Source organism: Capricornis sumatraensis, chromosome 13 (genome assembly GCF_032405125.1).
Source record: "Capricornis sumatraensis isolate serow.1 chromosome 13, serow.2, whole genome shotgun sequence".
Taxonomy (NCBI): Eukaryota; Metazoa; Chordata; class Mammalia; order Artiodactyla; family Bovidae; genus Capricornis; species Capricornis sumatraensis.
The window spans coordinates 7,739,441-7,764,536 of record NC_091081.1 but is presented as its reverse complement, the minus strand read 5'-3'; the positions used below and the strand labels follow the sequence as shown (position 1 = coordinate 7,764,536).

At 41.4% G+C, this 25,096-nt stretch overlaps 1 protein-coding gene and 1 pseudogene across 1 annotated transcript in view; one reads left to right on the top strand and one right to left on the bottom strand.

The window, feature by feature from the left end:
- Positions 1 to 25,096, bottom strand: part of BCKDHB (branched chain keto acid dehydrogenase E1 subunit beta) — a 272,175-nt gene that overhangs the window by 225,937 nt on the left and 21,142 nt on the right. The window lies entirely within an intron of this gene.
- On the top strand, positions 667 to 1,078 carry LOC138089483 (UBAP1-MVB12-associated (UMA)-domain containing protein 1-like; annotated as a pseudogene).

The following is a 25,096-nucleotide window of genomic DNA, read 5'->3' as shown; positions in this document are numbered from 1 at the left end:
TTTAAATAAAGGACTTCAACTTCTCATTTGTTAAAGATTAAGTATAAAGTCATACCACCACTTTCTAACTTTTTTTTTTTTTTGTAAAGAGAATGTGATTAAGAAGTTGGACATCCCTGGCAGCATACTCTCTGTTGAAGTTATCATCCACTAAATGACGCCAAACATCAAAACAACAGCGGCTGACTTCTCTGTCCAAAGAATCACAAATGAGCAAATCGAGTCCAGCAGTGAACCCAGTTCCCTATGACATCTCTGCCACAAGCAAAGGCCAGAAACAGTGAGAAGAGTGCAAAGAAACAACAATTAGGAAAAAGAAGTAGTCGTGGTTTAAGCTGACAACCAGTTACCTCCTGGTAGGTTGAAAAAACTGAAGACCTCAGTATCTTCAGAACCCACAGCTAGTTCTAAATTAGCTTTCCTTGTGAATAAGTGGTCCTGTAAGCTATTAAATCTACCCAGGGTAAAAATTAAATATTTTCCAATAAAGTTTTCTGAAAAAGCTGAATCCCGGAAGCAAGGTGGACTGAGGCATGAGCATCGGGTAACAGCAGCGGCAGCAGTGTTTCACTTCCTCAGAAAGCCTCCTGATCTAAAAAGCCGACGGTACCAGAGATAGAAGCAGAAGGATCTGTCCTTTTAGGAGATAGAGCACATGAACAAAGAATGGCAGCAAGAGGCAACACTTCAGATGTAGAAGACAACCAGCCTTTGGAGGAGCCTGGTCATTCACAGCTCAGGGGGATAAACCCACAGATGAATGAGGGAACTGGTTTTGAATTTTTGTCATCATTCATCTCTGCGAGGAATTAACAATGTAAACTGGCAAAGAAACACCCATCCAGTGTGACTGTGGCAGGGCCTGAAATGGAAAATAAGGGAGGCCAGATCCTGGAGAACAGCTCACTAATGGCTGAGCTTCTGAGCGACGTACCCTTCACCTTGGCCCCACACGTGTGCCTTGCAGGGCACTGTCAGTGACCTTCCCGAACACTTACTCTCCTATGATGTCAGCGAAACCTTACCAAGGTTCTGGTATGATTTCACTCTCGAAAACTCAGTACTCTACGGTTCGTAATCGTTATGTCTATGTGCACCTTAACAAACTTTAAAACAAAAGTTTGCCGATTTTATTTCACTCGTCTGATGTTTTTTGTAAAGGCTCTTAAAGGTTATCAGAAAGAAAATAATAACATATTATTCATTGCTCTATTTTTTTTAGAATAAAGCATATATGTATAAAAACTAAACCTAAGATCAACTTCCTTTTCCTCTAGTAATAAATATAAAGATTAATTTATCAAGGCTTTTTGAAAGGAGATTTTGTCAACCAGTCTCTCAAAATATAGCACTTCACATTTATCTTGGAAAAACTGTGAAAAAGAACTGAGACTTTTTTTTAGCACAACTCTGAAATATCTACTCAGAGTGTGACTTCCCTGGTTTGGAGGAAAACTTAATGCTATCCCCTTTCTCCTTTCACTGTGTTTATGAATGAATTCAGACCAAAAAAAAAAAAGTTGCTAGTTAGCTCAATTTCTTCAGTCTTAATTTAGACATTGATGTGGAAATTTACAACTTTTCCTGGAAGGCAATAGTAGTTTGCTGAGACAAGACTGCTGTATGAAGAATGCTCTGGATACTGTTTCTTTTGAATGGCAGATTCTCCTTAAGCCCATGGCAGTCTTCTCCACCTTGATGGAGACCCAGGTTCCTGTCTTTATTGTTTGCTACTTCATGGTTTGCTCTCTCACCAGCTTTACAAGAACATCCCCTGCTTCTGCTTCAGTTGGCATTTTCTCTACTTACCTCTTGTATTTACAGTTTATAAAGAGACCCGCATTTCCTTCCGACCTCTCTGCCTCCCAAAGAAAAGACGCTTATGATATGCATTATTGCTGATAAAGCCCTTATTTAGACATTTGTTGGCCACAATACAGAAGGAAAAGTTTAACTGCCAGAAAAACTACAGCTGATTCATTTCCAGCTAGAGTGTAGGCAAAACACCTAGCTAGGGCTTTTAATTTGTGAATATCCACTGTCTATTCTGACCAAAATAGAAAACTGCCATTGGTCCATAAGCTATAAAGGGAAGAGACAGATTATGATAGAGTATTTTCTATGCCATGGAAAATTTAAATCATATTTGTTCTGATTAGTGCCAATACAATTTATTGATTCTGTACCAAATCTTAAATATATTTTTCATAAAGATAGAGTGCCATATCAAAACTAAACACTGTGTACAAAAGTACATGAATTAAGTTTTAATGTGGCATGCATGTTTGTTTAATAAATGTGGCATGGTCTTGATAAACTGTTACATGATTAAGAGTTAAATGTACATTTCTATTGACAAAAATATGCTTTATTTACAAATAATGGTACCATATGAGGTGAATGCCTAAATTAGATCTTTACATAATTTTCATAAAACATCAGTGTAGGAAATCTAACTTATTATAAGACAAAAGTGAATATTTTATAGCAGTTTTTGTGAAAACATTTTTTTTCAATATTCATGTAAATATACCTTAACACCAAATGTAAGCATGTTATCCGTTTGTCTAATATGTATTAAATTTTGTCTAAAGTACTTATACAGTTCATTTATATGTATGTCTACTGTGTCATAACTATGCATATAAGTATTTTAATTTGTCTATAAAAGATATTTAAGCAAACAAGAATTTTAAAAAACTGAAAAAAAAAAATTATGAAAAAGCAGCTGTAAAACTGCCTTTCTCTAAGTAAGCAGTATTTCCTCAGGACACAAATCTGAATAGGTCAGACTATCCTTCCAGAAAAAAGATCAACTTCCTCAGAGAAATAGCTCAAGTCCCAGATTCCTTGGATAGAAAGATAAATAAGGACATAAACATTTGTGACTCAGATACAAAATAAACCACAGGATATCAATGTCATTATACATATTCAATACAATTTTAATGGGGCAAGGGATAGGGAGACACAGGAAGTATATTTCAGTCATTTTAATCACAATAGACTTCTTGGTGGCTCAGTGGTAAAGAATCCGCTTGCCAATGCAGGAGACTCAAGTTCGATCCCTGGGTCAGGAAGGTCCCCTGAAGAAGGAAATGGCAACCCAATCCAGTATTCTTGCCTGGGAAATGCCATGGACAAAGGAACCTGGCAGGCTATAGTCCATGGAGTTGCAAAAGAGCTGGACACAACTTAGCACCTAATGACAAGAAATTTTAGTCACACACTTTTTGGAATATGCTGTGATTTCACAGTTTAAAGTTTGCTGATGAAGAATTTAATCAAGATGAAAGGCATTTGTTTGTGGGTCAAACAAAGTAAAAATACAAAGTTAATCCAGATCACTTCTGCCTCTTTAAAATAAGAGAAAGAAAAGAACAGAATGTTGCATTCATTAGATAAATAGGCCAGAGAGACATTTAGAGGATAAATATGCAAATAAAATTTTCTAAACATACTAAGCAAGATGAGTATACAAGTTATCATCCAAATGGAAAATATGTCTGGGAATGCTAGGATACCAAAGATAATTAACAGATGTTAATTGATCAACAGTCCTAACCTGAGTAGTCCCAGGAAAACGGGACTGTCCTTGGTAAACCAAAACTTATTATTAGAGTAAGGAATATTATGGAAGCTTAGGCTTCCCTGGTAGCCCAGATGGTAAAGACTCTGCCTGCAATGCAGGAGACCCGGGTTTGATCCCCAGATTGGGAAGATTCCCTGCAGAATGGAATGGTAACCCACTCCAACTGTTGATCAGAGAATTCCATGGACAGAGCAGCCTAGAGAGCCACAGTCCAGGGGGCTGCAAAGAATTGGACACAACTGAACAACTAATACACACAAGTGGAAACTTACAGGGGAAATATAAACCAAGTACTTAGCCATAACTAATCTGCCATTGATTAGCATCCTCAATTAGGCTACTCATGATCCATAACTAGAAAACGGAAGAGTTGACTTAGCACTCCCACCATCAAGGTAGTAATCATGGTGTACTACCTGGAGGGGCACTCTGAGGCATGCAGCCCAGCTCCCCTGTGTGAAGAGCTTGTTGCTCTGGTTCCTAAGGGTGCTCTCAGCAAACCGACACCAGCTGTCACCCCTTCAGAGACTGCCTCAACCACACCGAACCTCCAAATTCAAGGTCATGCTTGGTGGCCACTATCCAATAATTGATCAGTGTGAGTATAAAGGACTGATCATTTCAGCTCAACTAGGGACAACTCAAAAGGGTCATCATGGCTCCAGAGATCCCACAGGTTGGCCAAGGCCATCCTTTGAACTGTAACCCTTTTGGACAGTTCCTTTCTGCTTTCAGAAGGTGCCAGGTGCCAGGGTTTCCAGATTTAGTAAGTTTGCCTCTATTTACAATGATCTTATAGCAACATTCTCCAAATTGTAGCCTCTAGGCAACAATAGCTAGAAAGTGCTGTTTGGGTGTCTTGTCCTATAGATTCTACCTCTATTATATTGTGAATACTACTGGGAAATAGATCTGGGTTACTATAACCGATAAGACAGGAGAATTAAAGATGATAAAAATCAACCAGGAGCAAATGTGCTTAGTAAATGTTTACTCAATGAATGGATAGATGAAATGCAGACATCTCACTGTAACTAATGAGTCTACAACTCTAGGTGCAGAACCAGCAATGTCCAGATCCTGCGAAGTCCAAATCAGTTCCAAGGATTTAAGGATCAGATTAGAATCCATGAGCTCCTCTACTGAGAATACAGACTACATGTCACTCATCTTTGAACACTCAGGAGTACCTAGCACAATGCATTCAATAGTTTTGCTTGAGTGACCAGATTTAAAAGGCCCATCATGCCTGGGCTAAAAGGCACATAGTCTGTGACAATGAGGGTGTAGTGACCCAGGTTTGTTCCCTGGGTCAGGAAGATGCCCTGGAGAAGGGAATGGCAACCCACTCTAGTATTCTTGCCTGAAGAATTCCTTGGACAGAGGAGTCTGGCAAGCTATAATCCATGGGGTCACAAAGAGTTAGACACGACTGAACAACTAACACTTTCAGTACAACTTTTCAACAATGATCCACCAAGCATTCTAAACAGAGATATGCCAGGAAGGCAGACAATAGTTTAGTTGAAATCGATACGTAATAATACATACATGAAACTTTTCATTCAAATAATGGGGAGATGTGCCCGTGAAGGGACTACAGACTCACCCAGGCATAAAGAAGAGAACTATCTTCAGTCATCCTAGTGACTTATGTCGTCTTTAACATGTAACATTTTTAAAATGTTATAAATGAAGAAACTGAATGACCAAAATAACATTAAAATGAGAAATGATAGCCAACATTTGGGGAAATTATAAAATCAGTGAATAGAAACTGAAATAGGGAACATCTGGTTGGGATGAGCACTATGTTTGAGGTATAATGACGTTCAATATCCGAGACCACGATTTCTCAGACGAAGTACTAGATGGATAACTTTTAAGGGAAAGATATTCTCTTGTACTTTTAATGTCAACTTAAATCAATTTTAATACATATAAAATTAAACTCAGCATTTATTACCCTTATTAAAAGAAAAAGGCAAAAATCTTAAATGCAAAAAAATAAACATCTGATAATTAAATTCAAGTTAACAGCAAAACTGAAGTATAACAAATAATGGTTTTCTGCTGTAGCAATGTAGCGTCAGATCAGATTCTATACATAATCTTCATTTTTCAAATCATTCTGATGAAAAAATCCCTTTTCACTTAAATTCACCATATATAATAATGTATGTAACCTCATGGCTTTCTTTGATAACTGATAATCAGATCTCATACTAAAGAAAGAAGAAAAAAACACCCACAGCATTCCTTGAATGCTAATTTTAAGGAAGGTACTTTGAAATAAAGTTGGTATCACAACCACATTGAAATCCTTATCAAATGTGTAAATATTCAATTACTACTGGAATCAGGTATAGAAAATTCTTCAGTGTTTAATTATTGATATACCAACTACTAATGAACTGTTGAAAGTTAAATGGAATCTGTGAAATTGATCTGTCTGTGACTTGAATGTGTTATTGCTATAATGCTGGTTTCTCTGGGTATGGCACACAGAGATGCTATTAGTATTAGCACAGTTCAATCCCTGGATTGGGAAGATCCCCTGGAGAAGGGAATGGCTAACCACTCCCATATTCTTGCCTAGAAAATCCCATTGGCAGGAGCCTGGTGGGCTACAGTCCATGGGGCTGCAAAAGAGTTAGATACAACTTAGCAACTAAAGAATAGCAACAAATGAAAGGGGCAGAAAGCAGGAAAACCAATTATAGAATCATCATATCCTACCACTGCTGAATATCTTCTCACCAGCTCCACATCTTCAAAAAAGGAAACTGAGGCTTGATTTAAGTGTAGCCTTGGTTCCTTTACAAAGACTTGTTCTATTCTATTAGAGAAGTTTCTTTCCTAAATTGGCTGTTGCAAATTACTCAACTCATCAATGCTAAAATATATCAAATTAGAACTTAATGATCTGGCACCACAGTCACAGAGGCAAAATAATTCTGAACATTTAATCTGAATGTAAAAATTCTTTATAAACAATATCCTCAAATTCCCTGATGTTTCTCTAAAAACTAAAGCAAATAAAATAGCAGGTTTAAGCCATCACAGCATGTAACATACTTACCAACAACAAAGTAAAACAAAAAGCATCTTTAAACTAGTGATTTTAAAAATGATCAAGAAACCACCTGAGAATTTCTTTACAAGAACCTTGAAAAGAGGTGCTTAAAACTTTGAGTCAATAATTAATTGCATTGCAATATAGCACACTTACTCTGCATAAGTGTATACATGTTTCTACCTTGAAAAGGCAGTATGAAATCTACAAGTTCAGTTCAGTTCATTTCAGTTCAGTTGCTCAGTTGTGTCCGACTCTTTGCGACCTCATGAACTGCAGCATTCCAGGCCTCCCTGTCCATCACCAACTCCCTGAGTTTACCCAAATTCATGTCCATTGAGTCAGTGATGCCATCCAACCATGTCATCCTCTGTCGTCCCCTTCTCCTCCCGCCCGCAATCCTTCCAGCATCACGGTCTTTTCAAATGAGTCAGCTCTCTGCAATAGGTGGCCAAAGTATTGGAGTTTCAGATTCAACATCAGTCCTTCCAATGAACACCCAGGACTGATCTCCTTTAGGATGGACTGGTTAGATCTCCTTGCAGTCCAAAGGACTCTCAAGAGTCTTCTCCAACACCACAGTTCAAAAGCATCAATTCTTCGGCGCTCAGCTTTCTTCACAGTCAAACTCTCACATCCATACATGATCACTGGAAAAACCATAGCCTTGACTAGATGGACCTTTGTTGACAAAGTAATGTCTCTGCTTTTTAATATGCTGTCTAGGTTGGTCATAACTTTCCTTCCAAGGAGCAAGTGTCTTTTAATTTCATTGCTGCAATCACCATCTGCTGTGATTTTGGAGACAAAAAATAAAGCTTGACACTGTTTCCACTGTTTCCCCATCTATTTCCCATGAAGTGATGGGACCAGATGCCATGATCTTCGTTTTCTGAATGTTTCACTCTCCTCCTTCACTTTCATCAAGAAGCTCTTTAGTTCTTCTTCACTTTCTGCCATAAGGGTGGTGTCATCTGCATATCTGAGGTTATTGATATTTCTCCCGGCAATCTTGATTCCAGCTTTTGCTTCTTCCAGCCCAGCGTTTCTCATGATGTACTCTGCATAGAAGCTAAATAAGCAGGGTGACAATATACAGCCTTGACATACTCCTTTTCCTATTTGGAACCAGTCTGTTGTTCCATGTCCAGTTCTAACTGTTGCTTCCTGACCTGAATATAAGTTTCTCAAGAGGCAGGTCAGGTGGTCTGGTATTTCCATCTCTTTCAGAATTTTCCACAGTTTATCGTGATCCACTCAGTCAAAAGCTTTAGCATTGTCAATAAAGCAGAAATAGGTGTATTTCTGGAACTCTCTTGCTTTTTCAATGATCCAGCATGTGTTAACAATTTGATCTCTGGTTCCTCTGCCTTTTCTAAAACCAGCTTGAACATCTGGAAGTCCACATTTCATCCAATGAAATCTATAAACTTGTACATAAAACTACAATGTTACAGAGAGTAAAGTTATACTTATATCTATTTCATTGGATATAATTTCTATGTACTTAGATATATGGAAAATTTTGATATAAGGGAGATTTCAGGGAAAGTCCTCATATCAATTTGCTGCTGCTGCTGCTGCTGCTGCTGCTAAATTACTTCAGTCATGTCTGACTCTGTGCAACCCCATAGATGGCAGCCCACCAGGCTCCCCGTCCCTGGGATTCTCAAGCCAAGAACAATGGAGTGGGTTTCCATTTCCTTCTCCAAGGCATGAAAGTGAAAACTGAAAGTGAAGTCGCTCAGTCGTGTCTGACTCTTAGCGACCCCATGGACTGCAGCCTACCAGGCTCCTCCATCCATGGGATTTTCCAGGCAAGAATACTGGAGTGGGATGCCATTGCCTTCTCTGCATATCAGTTTAGATTCAACTAAATATCTCCAACTGAGTATGCCAATCACAGTTCACACGATCTTAATTATGACGGAGTTATTCAAAAATTTTAATTAAATTCAACATTTCCTACTTGCTATGCTCTTGGAAGCTGGGCATAAATCTTAAAAAGATTTTTTTACTTTCTAATGAATGATAATGAAATCATAAAGGGCAAAATAAAAATGACTTTGGGACTCAAAAGTTGGATCATCTGTTTGCCAAGAAATGCAATAATATTAGCAATAATCAGTTGGAGACTACTAAACATATGGAACACTGAAATGAAATTTTAAGATAAACCATAATGGAAAAGAATATTTTTTAAAAAGAAGGTATATATATGTGTGTGCATATATATATATATATATATATATATATATATGTATGTATAACTGAATCACTGTGCATATAGCAATAATTAGCCCAACATTGGGAATCAACTATACTTCAATTTAAAAAAAATTTTTTTTAAGATGAACAATGTGCTCGATTTGTTCCAAGTTAGATAAGCTCTTCAATAAATGAGCTTAGGATACCTATGAAATAGCATAAACTGAGGATATACTAACAAAGGGAGGTACCTCAAATTTAACTAAGTTATTAGATGTGGCAAGGTGTACTATCAAGCCCTGCATCCTTCTGACACCATCAGAACTTCAACTCTGACCCAGTGAACATATTACTTGATATAATGTATTTCCCCCAATCGAATAAACATTCACACAATGTGTACTTGGCCATATACAAGGTACGATAAATGACAGAGATGAGATACCATTTAAAGAATGTTCAACATTTAAATATTCAAACAACCTACAAGGTAAAAAGGAGATAGGACAAATATAAATAACTATGATATAGAAAAGAGATGCAAAAATAAAATATTATTAGAGGAGGGGGAAGAAGAGATTTTTTCAGGCCTGGAGGAATCATGCCAAGTTTCATGAAAGAGAATGTGGTGGAACTGGGCACTGAAAAAATGGGCAGAATTTCACTAGGCACAGGTAGAAGAACGAACAGCGATCAAAGACACAGAGGCAAGAAATAATGTGCAAATTCAGAGTTGGGAAGTGAATCAAGGCAGATGAAGTACAAAGAGACTAGAGAGTTCAGTTCAGTTCAGTTCAGTCGCTCAGTCGTGTCCGACTCTTTGTGACCCCATGAATCGCAGCACGCCAGGCCTCCCTGTCCATCACCAACTCCCGGAGTTCACTCAGACTCACGTCCATCGAGTCAGTGATGCCATCCAGCCATCTCATCCTCTGTCATCCCCTTCTCCTTCTGCCCCCAATCCCTCCCAGCATCAGTCTTTTCCAATGAGTCAACTCTTCGCATGAGGTGGCCAAATTACTGGAGTTTCAGCTTTAGCATCATTCCTTCCAAAGAAATCCCAGGGCTGATCTCCTTCAGAATGGACTGGTTGGATCTCCTTGCAGTCCAAGGGACCCTCAAGAGTCTTCTCCAACACCACAGTTCAAAAGCATCAATTCTTCCGCACTCAGCTTTCTTCACAGTCCAACTCTCACATCCATACATGACCACTGGAAAAACCATAGCCTTGACTAGACTAGAGAGTAATGGCAGCTAAAGATGGGAAGTGCTCAGTACCCTAGTGTTGTCCAACTCGTTGCAAGCCCACCAACTGTAGCCTGCCAGGCTTCTCTGTCCAAGGGATTTCCCAGGCAAGAATACTGGAATGCATGGCCAATTCTGTCTCCAAGGGATCTTAGTGACCCATATATACTAGTGAGTAGGGTAGTCAAAAATGTGGGCTTCAGGTCAGAGCTCACACTTTCTGAGTGTGTGATCTTAGACTGGGATTCAGTCTCTTCATTCATAAAATTAGGATAAAAATCACTAACCTGCCTACCAATCAGAATCAAACACAACAGGCATGTACAAGTGCTTTGCAAACCAGAAATATTTTAAGAATGTAAAATATTATCAGGATAGTGGTAATGAAAATAAAATGGAGAAAATGCCTGCATGACACTGGAAAATCAATGGGATTTAAGCACTGTGAGAGAAGAGGCAAGTGGGAGCAGAGAAATCCTAAGGGCTGGCACTGAGGCACAGGGGCCCAGAAGCAGTCTTCAAGACCCCCAGACCACCAGCTGGAGGACTCTACTCAGCATGGCAGGTGAAGTCAAGGGCACAGTGAGTACTCTCTCCATCCAGGGTGATGGCTGGAGAGGGGTAAGGAAGGAAGGTCAGTCATGGTGGCAGAGTTGTGACAAGCAACTGTAACCTAGAAATCACAATCTTGTTCCATTAGCAAGACCATGAATAGGCACAGCAGGAGGCCGGCACCCACCTTCATCAAAGACAGAGGTTTACCATTGGGCAGAGGAGGGCTACACATGCAAACCCGTGTATGTTTAGACACTCAGACGTGTCCAACTCTTTGCGACCCCGTGGACTGTTACCCACCAGGCTCCTCTGTCCATGGGATTCTCCAGGCAAGAATACTGAAGCGGGTTACCATTTCCTCCTCCAGAGGATCTTCCCAACCCAGGGACTGAACTCACGTCTGTTGCATCTCCTGCACTGCAGGCGGATTCTTTACCACTGAGCCACCTCAGAAGCCCTACACACAAGAGGCCCAGCCACTGCTAACCTTCCGCAAGTGAGATATATCCCAGCAGTACAGAGGGTCAAAATGGTCTCAGTGATCAAAGTGATAGTGATGATCATTTCATAAAACTCACATAATATTGCACATCACCTATATTTCCATTAAAAAATAACAATAATAACAACAACAACAACAAAAAGATATCCTAGGAGTGGGAATGAAGGGCTGCCAATCAAGGGTAGCTCCTGGATGGAGAACAAATGCTCTGTGGCTGCAGCTGTATATGTGCAGAAGCCTGGAGACGATGCAAGTTAAGGACTGAGCCCCAGGCGACCAAAGCCTTCTAAGACACTGCCTGGAAACGAGGGCCAGCTGATTCTGATGGACTGCAGTTCTATCCAAGCAGTTGGCCACTTGGTGCCAGGGCTCTGCACCACCATCCTGACTGGGCATAAGCAAACCAATGTCTGGTCCTGAACTCCGTGCTGCTCACCTGGCATTTGAGTAACACCCTTCCTTACATGATCCACAGAGTTAACCACCTGACTCTGGCAGAACAGAACCAACTCAGTACCCCAGAGCCCTGGGCATCTGCAGGAATCGCCCAACCCTGACTGTGATGAGGGCTACAGGCCCACAGGGGACCAAGTATAAGTGGAATATCAACCACTGGTATTTTAACACTTATGTGTAAGCTGAAACTTTGTTTCTGAGCATGATCAGTGTGATTTAAGGAGACCCATTTCCCACTAACAAAATCACCTTGTCTTGCATGAAACTAAATCTAAACAAATGTAATCTGAATGCCTGGGTTTTAGGGGATAGGTACTATACAACCCTCTAAGGTTAAATAAGACTTTTCTTTAACTGACACATGGAAAGAAAAACACAAAAACTCATTTTAGTCAAACTGATGTTTTATTATGTCTCAGAAGAAGAACCAGAGTTTTATCATGTAAGAAAGAAAATGACCTATTTGGTTCTTCCTTTTCTGATAATCAAATGGACATACTTATTGATGAAACTATACAAATATATTAAGTGAAGCTATCTAAAACTTATTGAGAACCTAGAGTGTTGTTTAGAGAAATGTATACAAAAACACATATTTTTTCAAATAAATGTACACATAGCTGACACTGGAAAAAAGATTCCAATGAATAAATACAAAATGTATTTCTGAATAAACCTATAATGACTTCACTATGCATGAATAATATCTAAAGTTGTTTTTCCAGAAAAGCAAAAGAAACATTTTCACCATCCTTGTGATAGCAGCTGGAATTTCAGGGAAAATCATCTTAGAAAAAAAAAGCTTTTTTTAATCTTCTTTCATTTATATGGAAATGAGATGTTTCCTAAAACATATCCATACCCAGTACCTACGTCAAAACCAGAGCTCAAAGCACACACATTCCTCCAGCAGATTCCTGCCTAGAAGGCCACACAGCAGACCGACATCATCCATGTGCGTCATTCACCACGGAGGACATTACCAAGCTGTCAATTTCAATTAACCTGCTCCACTTTACAAATAGCCAAAACGTCCCTGTCTAAATAGGCTGGTGCCCTTTTCTCAGAAGCAGAGGGAACAACATGACAAAGAAGCATGAAAAATAAATGAGCTTTCCCCTTTGTAAATAGGAGAAAGTTGACATTAAACCAATTCTAAGTCCAAACTGAAGAGCTATTAATAAAATAAAGCTCAAGAGAATGAAGGACCAGTTTTAACTAGAAAATAAATAACATTCACTAACTCTATCAGCCCTTTTTAAAGTATCTGTGAATCACAGGGCTAGAGATATAACTCAAGGTCCATATTCAGGCACAGCTAAACACAGACACCATAAATTACAATCCATAACATGGTCCCCAAAGTAAAACAGTCTAAAAGGCCCAAGTACTTGAAATCAAGAAGAAGTTAGTTTTGAAGATTTAATGATATCATTCTCTTCTAAATCTGAAAAGTTTCATAATTTTTATAACCTATAGCATTATCATTTCCTTTGCTAGCTGGATTTTGTTCTCTAAAATCAATGATAACAAAAAAATCCTACATGGCACTTGTACAGTCTAAGTACTTGTGTACAGCACTTTTCCAGTTCACACTTCAGTGAGAAAATAAAAGTAGAGTCAGAAAACATCAATGGACTTTATCAAAAAGTGGAACAGCCACTATGGAGAACCATATGGAAGTTCCTTAAAAAACTAAAAATAGAACTACCACATGCCCCAGAAATTCCAGTCCTGGGCAAACACCCAGAGAAAGCCACAAATCAAAAAGATAAATGCACCCCACTATTCATTTCAGCACTGTTTACAATAGTCAGGACATGGAAGCAACCTAAATGTCCCTCAACAGAGGAATAAAGATGAAGTACATATATACAAGGGAGTATTACTCAGCCATAACAGGGAACAAAACTGGGCCATCTGCAGAGACGCGGATGGACCTAGAGACTATGAAGTCAGTCAGAAAGAAAAAAACAAATATCATATATTCATGCATGCATGCAGAATCTAGAAGAACTGTAAAGATTCACCTTCTCTGCAAAGCAGTAACAGAGGCACAGACAAAGGGAACAAACATGGACACCAAGGTGAGACGCGGGTGTGCGATGAATTGGGAGACTGGGCTTGACGCGTATACACGACCGACTCTGTGCATAAGACAGGAAACACGAGAGCCTCCTGTAGCGCACAGGGACCTCTACTCAGCGCTCTGTGGTGACCTAAGTGCGAAGGAAATCCAGAAAAAGGGGGCTATATGGACACACACAGCTGATTCACTTTGCTGTGCAGCAGAAACTAACACAACAGTGTAATGTAACCATGCTGCTGCTAAGTCGCTTCAGTCGTGTCCGACTCTGTGTGACCCCACAGAGGGCAGCCCACCAGGCTCCCCCATCCCTGGGATTCTCCAGGCAAGAGCACTGGAGTGGGTTGCCATTTCCTTTTCCAATGCATGAAAGTGAAAAGTGAAAGTGAAGTCGCTCAGTCGTGTCCAACCCTCAGCAACCCCATGGACTGCAGCCCACCAGGCTCCTCCATCCATGGGATTTTCCAGGCAAGAGTACTGGAGTGGGGTGCCATTGTCTTCTCCGAAAAAAAATTAATTTTTCAGAAAGGGAGAACATTCCTGGTGATCATTGCAGAAGCTAGTGAACCCATTAACCCACCTATAAACCACTGTGTGGAAAAACACAGCTGGTTACCAAATTAATTTCAGTCATGTGTCACATAGACATAAATATGCGTCACCCAGGCAATACTTAATAAGCATGCCATAAATGGCATAATAGAATATAGTGACAACCCACATGCATCAGAATAGTATTCAGCTCACTGAACCACCTGCGACACAATCAAAAAGTAAGAATTAAGTTGAATAAAAAAGATTTCTGATGGAAGAAAGATCTGACGAAGTTGACAAACTGTCCTTAAGGAAGTCCCTTAAGCCCTCCTCACAGCAGCTATAAAAATAAAATCCCATTAGAAGTCATTCCTAATAGGTAATTCTCTTGCTGTGACAGTTAAATGAATCATCACTTTATTTGCACTAAGTCTTGACAACCAGCTGCCCACTCTTGCATTCATTCAACCAATTTCCATGCTTGGCGCTATTCTGGGCCTCATGAGAGATAAGAAGATGAACTGTAAATATAAGTAAAACATGGGACCATATAAGCATATGAGTTATGGATGCAATGTTGGATGGAAATAGAAGAATCAAGAGAAATTACTTTGACATGGCAAAGGCTGAAAAAGAAGAACTGGGTCAGGTGTAGGGTCAGATTTGAAGCAGGGGAGGACTTTTTGAGGTGCAGAAACAACACCATATTCACAGAGGGGCAACTGGCAACAGTGTGGATACAGCCAGGAGTGTGGTGGGGCAGGGGGGACCAAAGCTGGAAAGAAAAATCAGAGCCAGACCACCCTACAGTCTCAAACACAGGCTAAGGAAACTGGACTTTACCATTCAACAGGAGGAACATTTTAAGCAAGAAAGTATGATGATCAGAGCTGCACTGTGGAAAAATTAATCTCACTGATATATATAACACGAAATAGAGTAGGGAGGAGAGTAAGAACAGACTCAAGACAAAGACTGCAATCATTCAGATCAGACAAAAGGAGGGGGTATAAAAAAGAATGAAAGAACACCATTTGCAGCCACATGGATGGTGCTAGTGATGATCAGACTAAGTGAAGTCAGTCAGACAAAGAAAAATGCCATATGACATCACTTACATGTGGAATCCAAAATATGATACAAATGAACTTATCTACAAAACAGAAACAGACCTACGGGCATAGAGAACAGACTTATGGTTGCCACGGGGTGGGGGGGGGCAGGGATGGACTGGGCGTTTGGGGTTAGGAGATGCAAACTAGCATATATAGAATGAATAAACAACAAGGTCCTGCTGTACAGCATAGGGAGCGCGTTCAATGTCCTGTGACAAACCACAATGGAAAAGAATATGTATATATTTATATATATATATGTATAACTGAATCACTTGCTGTATACCAGAAACTAACACGTTATAAATAAACTTGTGCTCAGTCATGTCCGACTCTTTGCAACCCCCTGGCCTGAAGCCCACCGGCTTCTCTGTCCATGGAATTTTTCAGGGTTGTCATTTCCTGCTCCAGGGGATCACCCCAACCTAGGGACCAAGCCCGAGTATCTTGCATCTCCTGCATTGGCAGGCAGGTTCTTTACCACTCTGCCACCTGGGAAACCCAATAAATCAACTACACTTCAATTTCTAAAATTTTTAAAAGAGGAAAGAGAAGTAAGGAGGGAGTGGATTCTAACAGTCACAGTAGGGACAGTAGTGAGAGAAACCCCAATATAGAACCATCAGAACTCGATAACTCTGAAACTAACACAAAATTGTAAATCAACTGTACTCCAGTGAAAAACAATTAGAAAAGAAAAAAGAACTCCATAGCTGGAGTTTTCAGTCTGGCTTGTTTCGAGAATCCACGGAGCAGGATCCAAGAGGCAGCCTGAAAGTCACTGCATGTAACGAAATGAAAGAGAAATAGTTGCCACACTGATTTAAAACCAATACACATACATTCAGAAGGATGAGTTGCACTTGAAATAAACCTTTTAAACGTCAGTCCATTTTTAAACAAGAGGTCAGGGGGAAAGTTAGCAAGCATCACAATGTGCAATTTGATGAAGCCTTTAGTTTGGTCCAAACCAGATGGCCAGCTAAAATAAGCGATGGTACACAGGACGATCCAATGTTTCAGAATTAAAGAAATCTATATTCTATACACTCTTACAAGATAATGATATCTCCTCAAAACTTTAGCCATCTAATCTGTTTCTGACCCCGCTCTTCCATGAAAATTATTTTATTTTGTAGGTCACAAGTCATCAAGGGCCTCCTAACTGCATAACCAATGAAAACTTTATGGTCAATATTTCAATATTTAACCCCTGACAACTGCTCTAAATCCTTTACTTTCCATTTGCCTCCACCTGCAAACAATCACGTGTTCTCTTGGTTCTGCCCGATTGATTCTTCACTGACCCCTTCCTGGCTCCACCTTTCCTCCACTGCCACGGGTCAGATGCTCATTACCTCTCAGACAGACTCCATGGTTCTCAAACTACAGGTCCTGGACCACCAGCAGCAGCAGCATCTGCAGACTTGCTAGAAGTAAAAAATGCTTGGGCCCCACGGAAGACCTACTGAATCAGAAACTCTGCGGGCAGCATCCAGTAATCTATGATGGAGTAAGCCTTCCAGGTGACTCTGATGTGCACTAAAACTTAAGAACCTCTGTAATCAGGAATCATCCTGCTATTGGTCCTTTATGTCTCAGTGTCCCCACGCCTGTGGCCAGCATTAGATCCTAAACGATCAATTTAACTATGTCATCCACCACCTTTTACAACAGGATTCAAAATATGTAAACACTCTTTAAACAAAAAAGACATTAAATGTTAACTTAAATTCGCATTCTAATGTTACTTGAATTTGTACAGACATAGAAGTTTTATAAAACTAGCAATATCCTTATTTTTCAGGCATAGATAATTTCTTACACAGAGAACACAACACCAATACATTCAACAACATTAATTTGAAATCAAATTTTTCTGAAACTGTGCTGCTCAGTTAGCTGGTCACTCATGTCTGACTCTGCAACCTCATGGACTGTAGCCCGCCAGGCTCCTCTGCCCATGGGATTCTCAGGCAAGAATACTGGAGTGAGTTGCCATTCATGTTGTCCCCAGTCCCACTGTCCCCATCCTTATGAATTTAGCCTCTTACAGAAGAAGATCACTCGACATATTAGTGGGAATTCAGAAGGGAATGAATGTCGATGTCTATATCCCGCTCTTTTTCCAGAAGACTCAGCTGCCATTTTCTACCAAAATTCTCAGCACACAATTTCATTCACCCTCTGTCATGTACATTCTGGACTAAAAGGAAAGTTGCCAGGCATGTCTTCCATCGTTTCATACTGTCACTTCATTCTTACACTGTTATTTTACTCACCATGGAGGCAATGCTCTGGCAGACCAAGTTTACTGGATGTCCTAAAAGGCAGAGACTACATGTTGAAAATTTTTAGTACCTTTTGGAACAGGAGTTCTCAAACTTGGCTGCACATTTGAACCACCTGGGGACCTCTGCAAACTCCCAACACCCCGGCCACACCCCAGCCACACCCCAGACCAGTGACTCAAAATCTCTGGGGTGAAACTGAAGTATCAGAATTGCAACCTATGGGCACAGCTGAGCATCAGTGCTGGGTAGAGAATGGTATGGTCACCTGGAGACCTATGTCTGACACTTATCCCACATAAGCACCATGCCACTGAAAGGCATCAAGCCTCCTAAGATGCATCTCCAACAAGCTTCTGGACCTAGCGCATTGGTCTCTGTACCCAGGAAAACAACCTGAGTAATCCAAGGAAATCTGAAAGAAGTGCCTCAGCCCAAGACAAAGTTTGAGGATGTGTTTTCTACCTGTCAGATGACACATTAATATTAACCATCTATTTCCTGTGCCCATTAGTCAATGTGGCAATGATAACAGTCAGTGCCAGTCTTTCCCCATTAAGTGTAATTCAGCCGGTCGCTGCCTTCATTATCCATTACTTGGCCTAACATGGCTATCACATGCTTGAACTGACCTGGGGCTATTTTGAGTGGCAACCTTTCAGCTCTGCAGAAATTATAAAACTGACCTAAACAAAGAAACTGCTGCAGTTGCCAGGCAGCAGAGGCCCCAGAATATCTATACGGGAGGAGAACAGAAGAAGCATTCTAGTTAGAGACTAAAGGCAGGTGGCTTGTCTTGATCTTATATTCCAATAGCTAGCGCATCATTTTTACTTAGATTCTATGTAGGCAGGAGATGATTTGGGGGAAGTGATGAAGATCAAAGTCGCCTTGAGCACCCCTGAGACCCCCATGCTAGCAAAGTCAGGGACCAGAGATCCATGTCACTGCAACCATCGACACAGGCCTCCTCATTTTCTTCCTTCAGCTGTTCTCCAGAGGCTGGACACTGGTCCACTTACAGCTGCGCACAGAGAGGGGGCTAGAAGGGGACAGGCAAGGCAAGACAGTGACCAACTGCTGAAGCCTCCACCAGAGGGACTCCCCCAGAGGAAAAGAGAAACCCCATCAAAGCCTAACAACTGGGCCTGAGTCCTTAGCACTCCTGCTGAAATTAAGGACGAAAGGGTCCTGCAGTTGAACTGAGACCCCATGAGAATCCACAAAGAGACACAGATCAAACCAGAAGGGGACCTGCAGCAAGGACATACTGGTATGTTAAACCCCTCTCCCACTGAGCGCCATCTACAGCTTATCTAAAGTACCATGTCTGCTCTCTGATCCTATAAATCTGGACTGCAGAGACTTTTCTGAGACAATGGGAAGTGGACGGACATAGCTGACAGCAGCAGCACTCCACTGCCACCAGGAGGTGTAAACTGTGGAAGGTCTCTCAGTCACTGGGCTACTGCTCCCTCACTAAACACGAATCACCTAAGGAAGGCTGAGCACTGAAGAACTGATACTTCTGAACTGTGGTGTCGGAGAAGACTCTTCAGAGTCCCCTGGACTGGAAGGAGATCCAACCAGTCAGTCCTAAAGGAAGTCAATCCTGAATATTCATCGGAAGGACTGATGCTGAAGCTCCAATACTTTGGCCACCTGATGTGAAGGACTGACTCATGGGAAAAGACCCTGATGCTGGGAAAGACTGAAGGCAGGAGGAGAAGGGGACGACAGAGGATGAGCTGATTGGATGGCATCACCGACTCAACGGACGTCAGTCTGAGCAAACTGCGGGGGATAATGAAGGACAGGGAAGCCTGGTGTGTCCATGGGGGTCATAAAGAGTCAGACACGACTTAGTGACTGAACAACAATACAGGATCGCCCAGCCTGCAAACACTGGGAACAATTTTACCCAAATTTTACTTTACTGAAATCCTTAAGTGTTAATGGGAGCTAAAGCTGAGTAGTGAGCTGCCTTCTGCCTGCAGAAACAACAGGGGAATTCCCTGGTGGTGCAGTGGTTAAGAATCTGAACTCCCGATGCTGGGGGCCCGGGTTCAATCCCTGGTTAGGGAACTAAGATCCCACAAGTCACAGCTGAGCCCACGTGCCAGAACTACTAGCCCATGCACTCTAGAACCCTAGAGAAGCCCGTGCACCGCAGAGAAGATGCAGTACAGCCAAAATAAATAGTAAAATTTAAAAAAAGAAAGAAAAAACAGGAACTAGGTACGAAGGGGAATGAAAGTAATTTGGCGAGGACGGAGTGAGGGCAACGCTTCATTGAGACTATTTGGCTTAAATCTTGCTTCTGATTATCTGAGAGAAACCAGGAGAGGCTGCGCAGGCAAGAAGTTCCTGGCTCCCCATATGAGTCCCTATCAACAGACTGGGATGAAGAAAGGCCATTTAAAAGAACACGGCGAGTGCAGTAAGTGGGTGCCACCACATCCAACTTTTCTCATTTTGTATAAAGGTTAAACACTAAGCGGAGTCATAGCCCTGAGATACACATGTACACACATACATACACAGAATAATAAAAAACTAGAAGGTCCCTGGCGGAGAAGGTGACCCACTCCAGTGGAGAAGGAAATGGCAACCCACTCCAGTGCTCTTGCCTGGAGAATCCCAGGGACGGAGGAGCCTGGCGGGCTGCCGTCTATGGCGTTGCAGAGTCGGACACGACTGATGCGACTCAGCAGCAGCAGCAGCAGCAGCAGCAGAAGGTCCCTAGGCAGAAACTCAGTAGAATATTTAAGAAAGGAAAAGGTACCTTCTTTGGGCAAATAACTAAGTTGCCCTATTGGACTCAGGAATTTGTTCAGAAGGCCGTGGAACTTTCCCTTTAGTCTACTGGTATTTAATTTAGATTTGAGCAGATAGTATGGGTTTATGCCATTTCACATGTTCCTCTCTCCCTCTGATGAATGAACTAACATGTTCCTAAAGCCATATAAAGGTTTTCTTCTTGAGTTTTGAGGAACCTCTCCATTTTCAAAGAACAAACTGATCAAGTTCAGCACCTGCAGGATGCTGATTAACTTAGCATGCAGTACTGTGTTGGTGTGTGTGCCCTTCTGGCTGAGAAATGAGCTTCCCTGTTTCTGCTGCACTCCAAGCCAGCAGCAACCAGAGGAGGAGAAAGAGGAGGGGGAAGAGAAGCAGCCTGCCCAGAAGCAGAGACGAGGAGAAGTCCCTTGTTACCAGCAGTGCTTAAGTGTCCAGAAGCAAAACTACAGAAAAAGAACCTTTTGGCTAATTTTAAGATTGCCCCGATGCCACCACTTCTGGCTGGTAGTCAGAGGCCCTCGGCGGGGAGAGGGCTGGCAGGATGCCCCTGGAGAAGGTCAGGCGTTTCACTGCTGAAGCTGCCTTTGGGTACAGCTGCTCAGCAGGAAACCAAAAACTTTTTGTCCAACAGGTTTCCCAAGTGATTCCTTAGCACATGACACTCACCAACCTTTACCTAACTGATCCCTCATCCTATTTGCCAATCGAAGCCATGCAGACACACACTAGGAACAGAAAACAAAGCATGGGCTCCCATCATCTCTGACTTGCCACAGGATCTTGCAGATGACATAAATATTTGTTCTCCATGCGGGGCTGCTTTTACTGGCTGCTCCCAACTTGACTAGAAAGTTGGGATTTAATTGTTCCATGACTTTGTAATGGCATGGAAGGTGCTGCTGCTGCTGCTGCTAAATCACTTCAGTCGTGTCCGACTCTGTGCGACCCCACAGACAGCAGCCCACCAGGCTCCCCCATCCCTGGGATTCTCCAGGCAAGAACACTGGAGTGGGTTGCCATTTCCTTCTCCAATGCAGGAAAGTGAAAAGCAAAAGTGAAGTCGCTCAGTCGTGTCCGACTCTTAGCGACCCCATGGACTGCAGCCTACCAGGCTCCTCCATCCAGGGGATTTTCCAGGCAAGAGTACTGGAGTGGGGTGCCATTGCCTTCTCCATGGAAGGTGCTAACCAGTGGAATTTCGAGTTAGAATTGAAGCACAGACTGTCTAGCCATGTAACCACTTACACATTTAGATTCAAACCTCCTGAGATAGTAAGTGACAACAATAGCTCCACACTGGAGCATGTCAAAGCTAAGCTGCCACGGCCACGGGGCACGCTACTTTTAGAAGAAAGAGCGTTCTCAGTTGTAATTTAATGGGTTTGTGATCTGTTTCCTTAAGATGAATAAAAGAGGGTGAGAAAAGCCAAGGATTCCCAGACACAGAGCAATCTGAACTGCCCATATAAAAATAATTACTGGTCATCTTTCATTCCCTGGGAATGAAATGAATCTGGGATTCATATCTGGGATCTAAAATGAAGCCTTATAATTCAAAAATTAGACGAGTCAAATGAGCAGCAATTCTGAAACCATGAAAAATGAAGTTAGAAAACATTGCTGGTTGTAATATGTAAAAATTAGGAAGTAAGCTGTCCCAACTAAAACAATTAAAAATACCAAACACATCTTAATCCAGAAAATATGACATGCTGAAGAAAGAAGTTAGTGTTTTCCCCTCTGTTCAAAGTACCAGCCTTGGGGCTTCTCTGGCGGCCCAGTGGCTAAGACTGCGCCGTTCCAACGTGGGGGCCTCAGGTTCAATCCCTGGTCAGGAGACTAAGAGCCCACATGCCTTGCAGCATGGCCAAAAAGTAAAATTTTTTAAAAAGTGCCAGTCTAGAAGAGGATTTTCATAAGACCTAGCACCAGATTTAGGAAGCTACGTAGCAACATTATCCCTGATAATAAATGGACAAATGAGATATGTTATACTTGACAGTGAAAATATAAAACAAGACTTTTTACTCTCTTTTAATCTAAGTTGTCCTTGATATACTTCCATTTTTCAAAAATTTTAATGATAATGTTTAAAAAGATATATGAATCAAGTTCATCCTTTCTGACAATAATGACCTCTATTCCCATTTTTCCTGGGCTATTTAGTCTAAGCCCATCTCCTAATCCCCTGCTGGTACTTACATCTGATCATTTTAAAAGCCTGCCATTGTCAACAATGTTGAGAAAAAAAGGCTTAAGGGCATTACACCTGATGCTGAAAATGTCAAAGAGAACACCTGCTGGCAGTTCTAACATTTATTGTTTAATCAACTAAGATAAAAAAAAACATTAAAGCACCAGCTGCCACCTCAGAACAGCTTAATGCATTAAAAAATCTGTCCACAGAAGTCACAAAAAATGTCATTAAAAACTTTTTAATACAGATTACTGATGACTAGCTGCTTCTGACCCCATGAACAATCCAAACCCTTAAGCTTTATTAAAATTCCTTATCAATTCCTTATATTTCTCATGCTTTTCGATATCAGTGAGTTGCTCATTTATAAATAAAAACAAAAAACAATGTAGAACCAAGAGCTCAGAACTGCGTTCTGACTGTGGTTCCCCCACTTGCCCCTGGGCAACTTGGTAACAGCATCTAACCTCTCAGAACCTCAGTCTCTATATTATGTGAAGAAGGACTGGATCAAGGTATCTCAACCTCAGAGCTTTGCCATTTGGGGTCAAATCATTCTTTGTTTAGACAGCTCCCTTCTGCCCCAAGAGATGATTATCAGCATTCCTGACCCCTACCCGCTGCGTACAGTGGCAATCCCCAGATGCGACAACCAAAACTGTCTCTCTAGATGTGGCCAGATGCTCCCAGGAGGGCAAATCCACCCTAGCCGAGAATCCCTGAACAAGATATATACTCAATTTCTCTCCAGTTCTAATATCCCATGGCCTTCCCTGGTGGCTCAGTGGTAAACAATCTGCCTGCAATGCCAGATACAAGAGTCCAATCCCTGGGTCGGGACGATCCGCTGGAGAAGGAAATGGCAACCCATTCCCAGTATTCTTGCCTGGGAAATCCCACAGACAGAGGAGCCTGGTGGGCTACCGTCCAGGGGGTTGCAAAAGAGCCAGACACGACTTAGCGACTGAGCACATACACACACTAACACCGTACAAAGTTGATTAAATATCTAAATCTCTTAAATGTTATTTGTTAACTCACTGGCCATCATGATGACTGTGATGATATTCAGTGTGATCTTTACAGAAGTTGAAATACAGCGACTGTACCAATTCTAATATACTTTTCTTTAATGAAAATTTACAAAAGGGCGTTAAAGAAATATGTAAAGGAAACTGATACAAGTAAGTGAAAGTGAAGTCGCTCAGTCATGTCCGACTCTTTGCGACCCGTGGACTGTAGCCCACCAAGCTCTTCCATCCATGGGATTCTCCAGGCAAGAATCCTGGAGTGGGTTGCCATTTCCTTCTCCAGGGGATCTTCCCAACCCAGGGATCGCACCCAGGTCTCCCACATTGCAGGCAGACGCTTTAACCTCTGTGCCACCAGGGAAACCCTTAAATACAAGAATACATTCTCTCAGAAAACCTCCTCTAGAGACACAGAACTTCAGATCCAAGTACTAACATCAAAGATTTCCAAGGGAGGAAAGGAAGCCAGGTTGAAAGAAGAAGGGGGAGGAGGCGGGAGAAGCAGGCGAAAGGGGTGGCCTTACAGATGTCTCCTGCCACCTACAGATACCCAAGCGTTATGGGACTTTTCCCTGGGCCTCCAGAGAAGGGAGGACTGGAACTCGGCCCTACCAGAAATCAGACCAATACACGTAAAGTGTACAATACAAGTAAAGTACATGCTAACAATACATTCATCCCATTTTTGAGGACAACTCCTTCAACTGGATAAAAAGAAAGGCATTTTGACATGTTCTTTAACTAATTCATCTACATGTGTGCTTTTAGTAAGCAAAGGGGCCTTATAATAGCAGGAGCAATGTGAAGTGCCTGACTTTTAGGAAGGAAGAAAAACACAACTACTAGCAACCCTTTTAAAATAGTTTTTAAGCATATTAGAAAAAAAAGAAGTTTACACCATCTTATGAATTCTTGTTTTTGCTCCAAATTCATGGACCAGTTACGATACCTTACAATCTAAATCTGGTATTCAGTCTGTCCTGAAGTCTTAAATGAATATACTTCAATAGGGGAGATAAGCCAGGTAGTCCATATTCCCAAAGAATTATCATTAGTTTACCAAATTATTTTTTTCCCCAGCAAAATTAGTTTTAACTGCCCAGAGGCCAAACCCCATCTCACAGGTTCCATTTCTTCAGTGGAACCTGACACGGGATCCAAGAGAATGGTCACCATTCGAGTAGCCCTCTCTTTGCAGGAGGAACATGTAATGTAAGCTCACTTTTTCCTGCTGAAGATGCTAATTTCCTATTTCAGGTACAAGCATGAGATATGTCAAAAGACTCTGCCTTCAGCCTCCACAGTTAAAACTTACACTGGAAAGGGGACTTGTTAAGAGAAAATTAAGAAATCCATAACTACTCTCTACTAAAGTAGATAATTAACAAGGTATTGTATAGCACAGG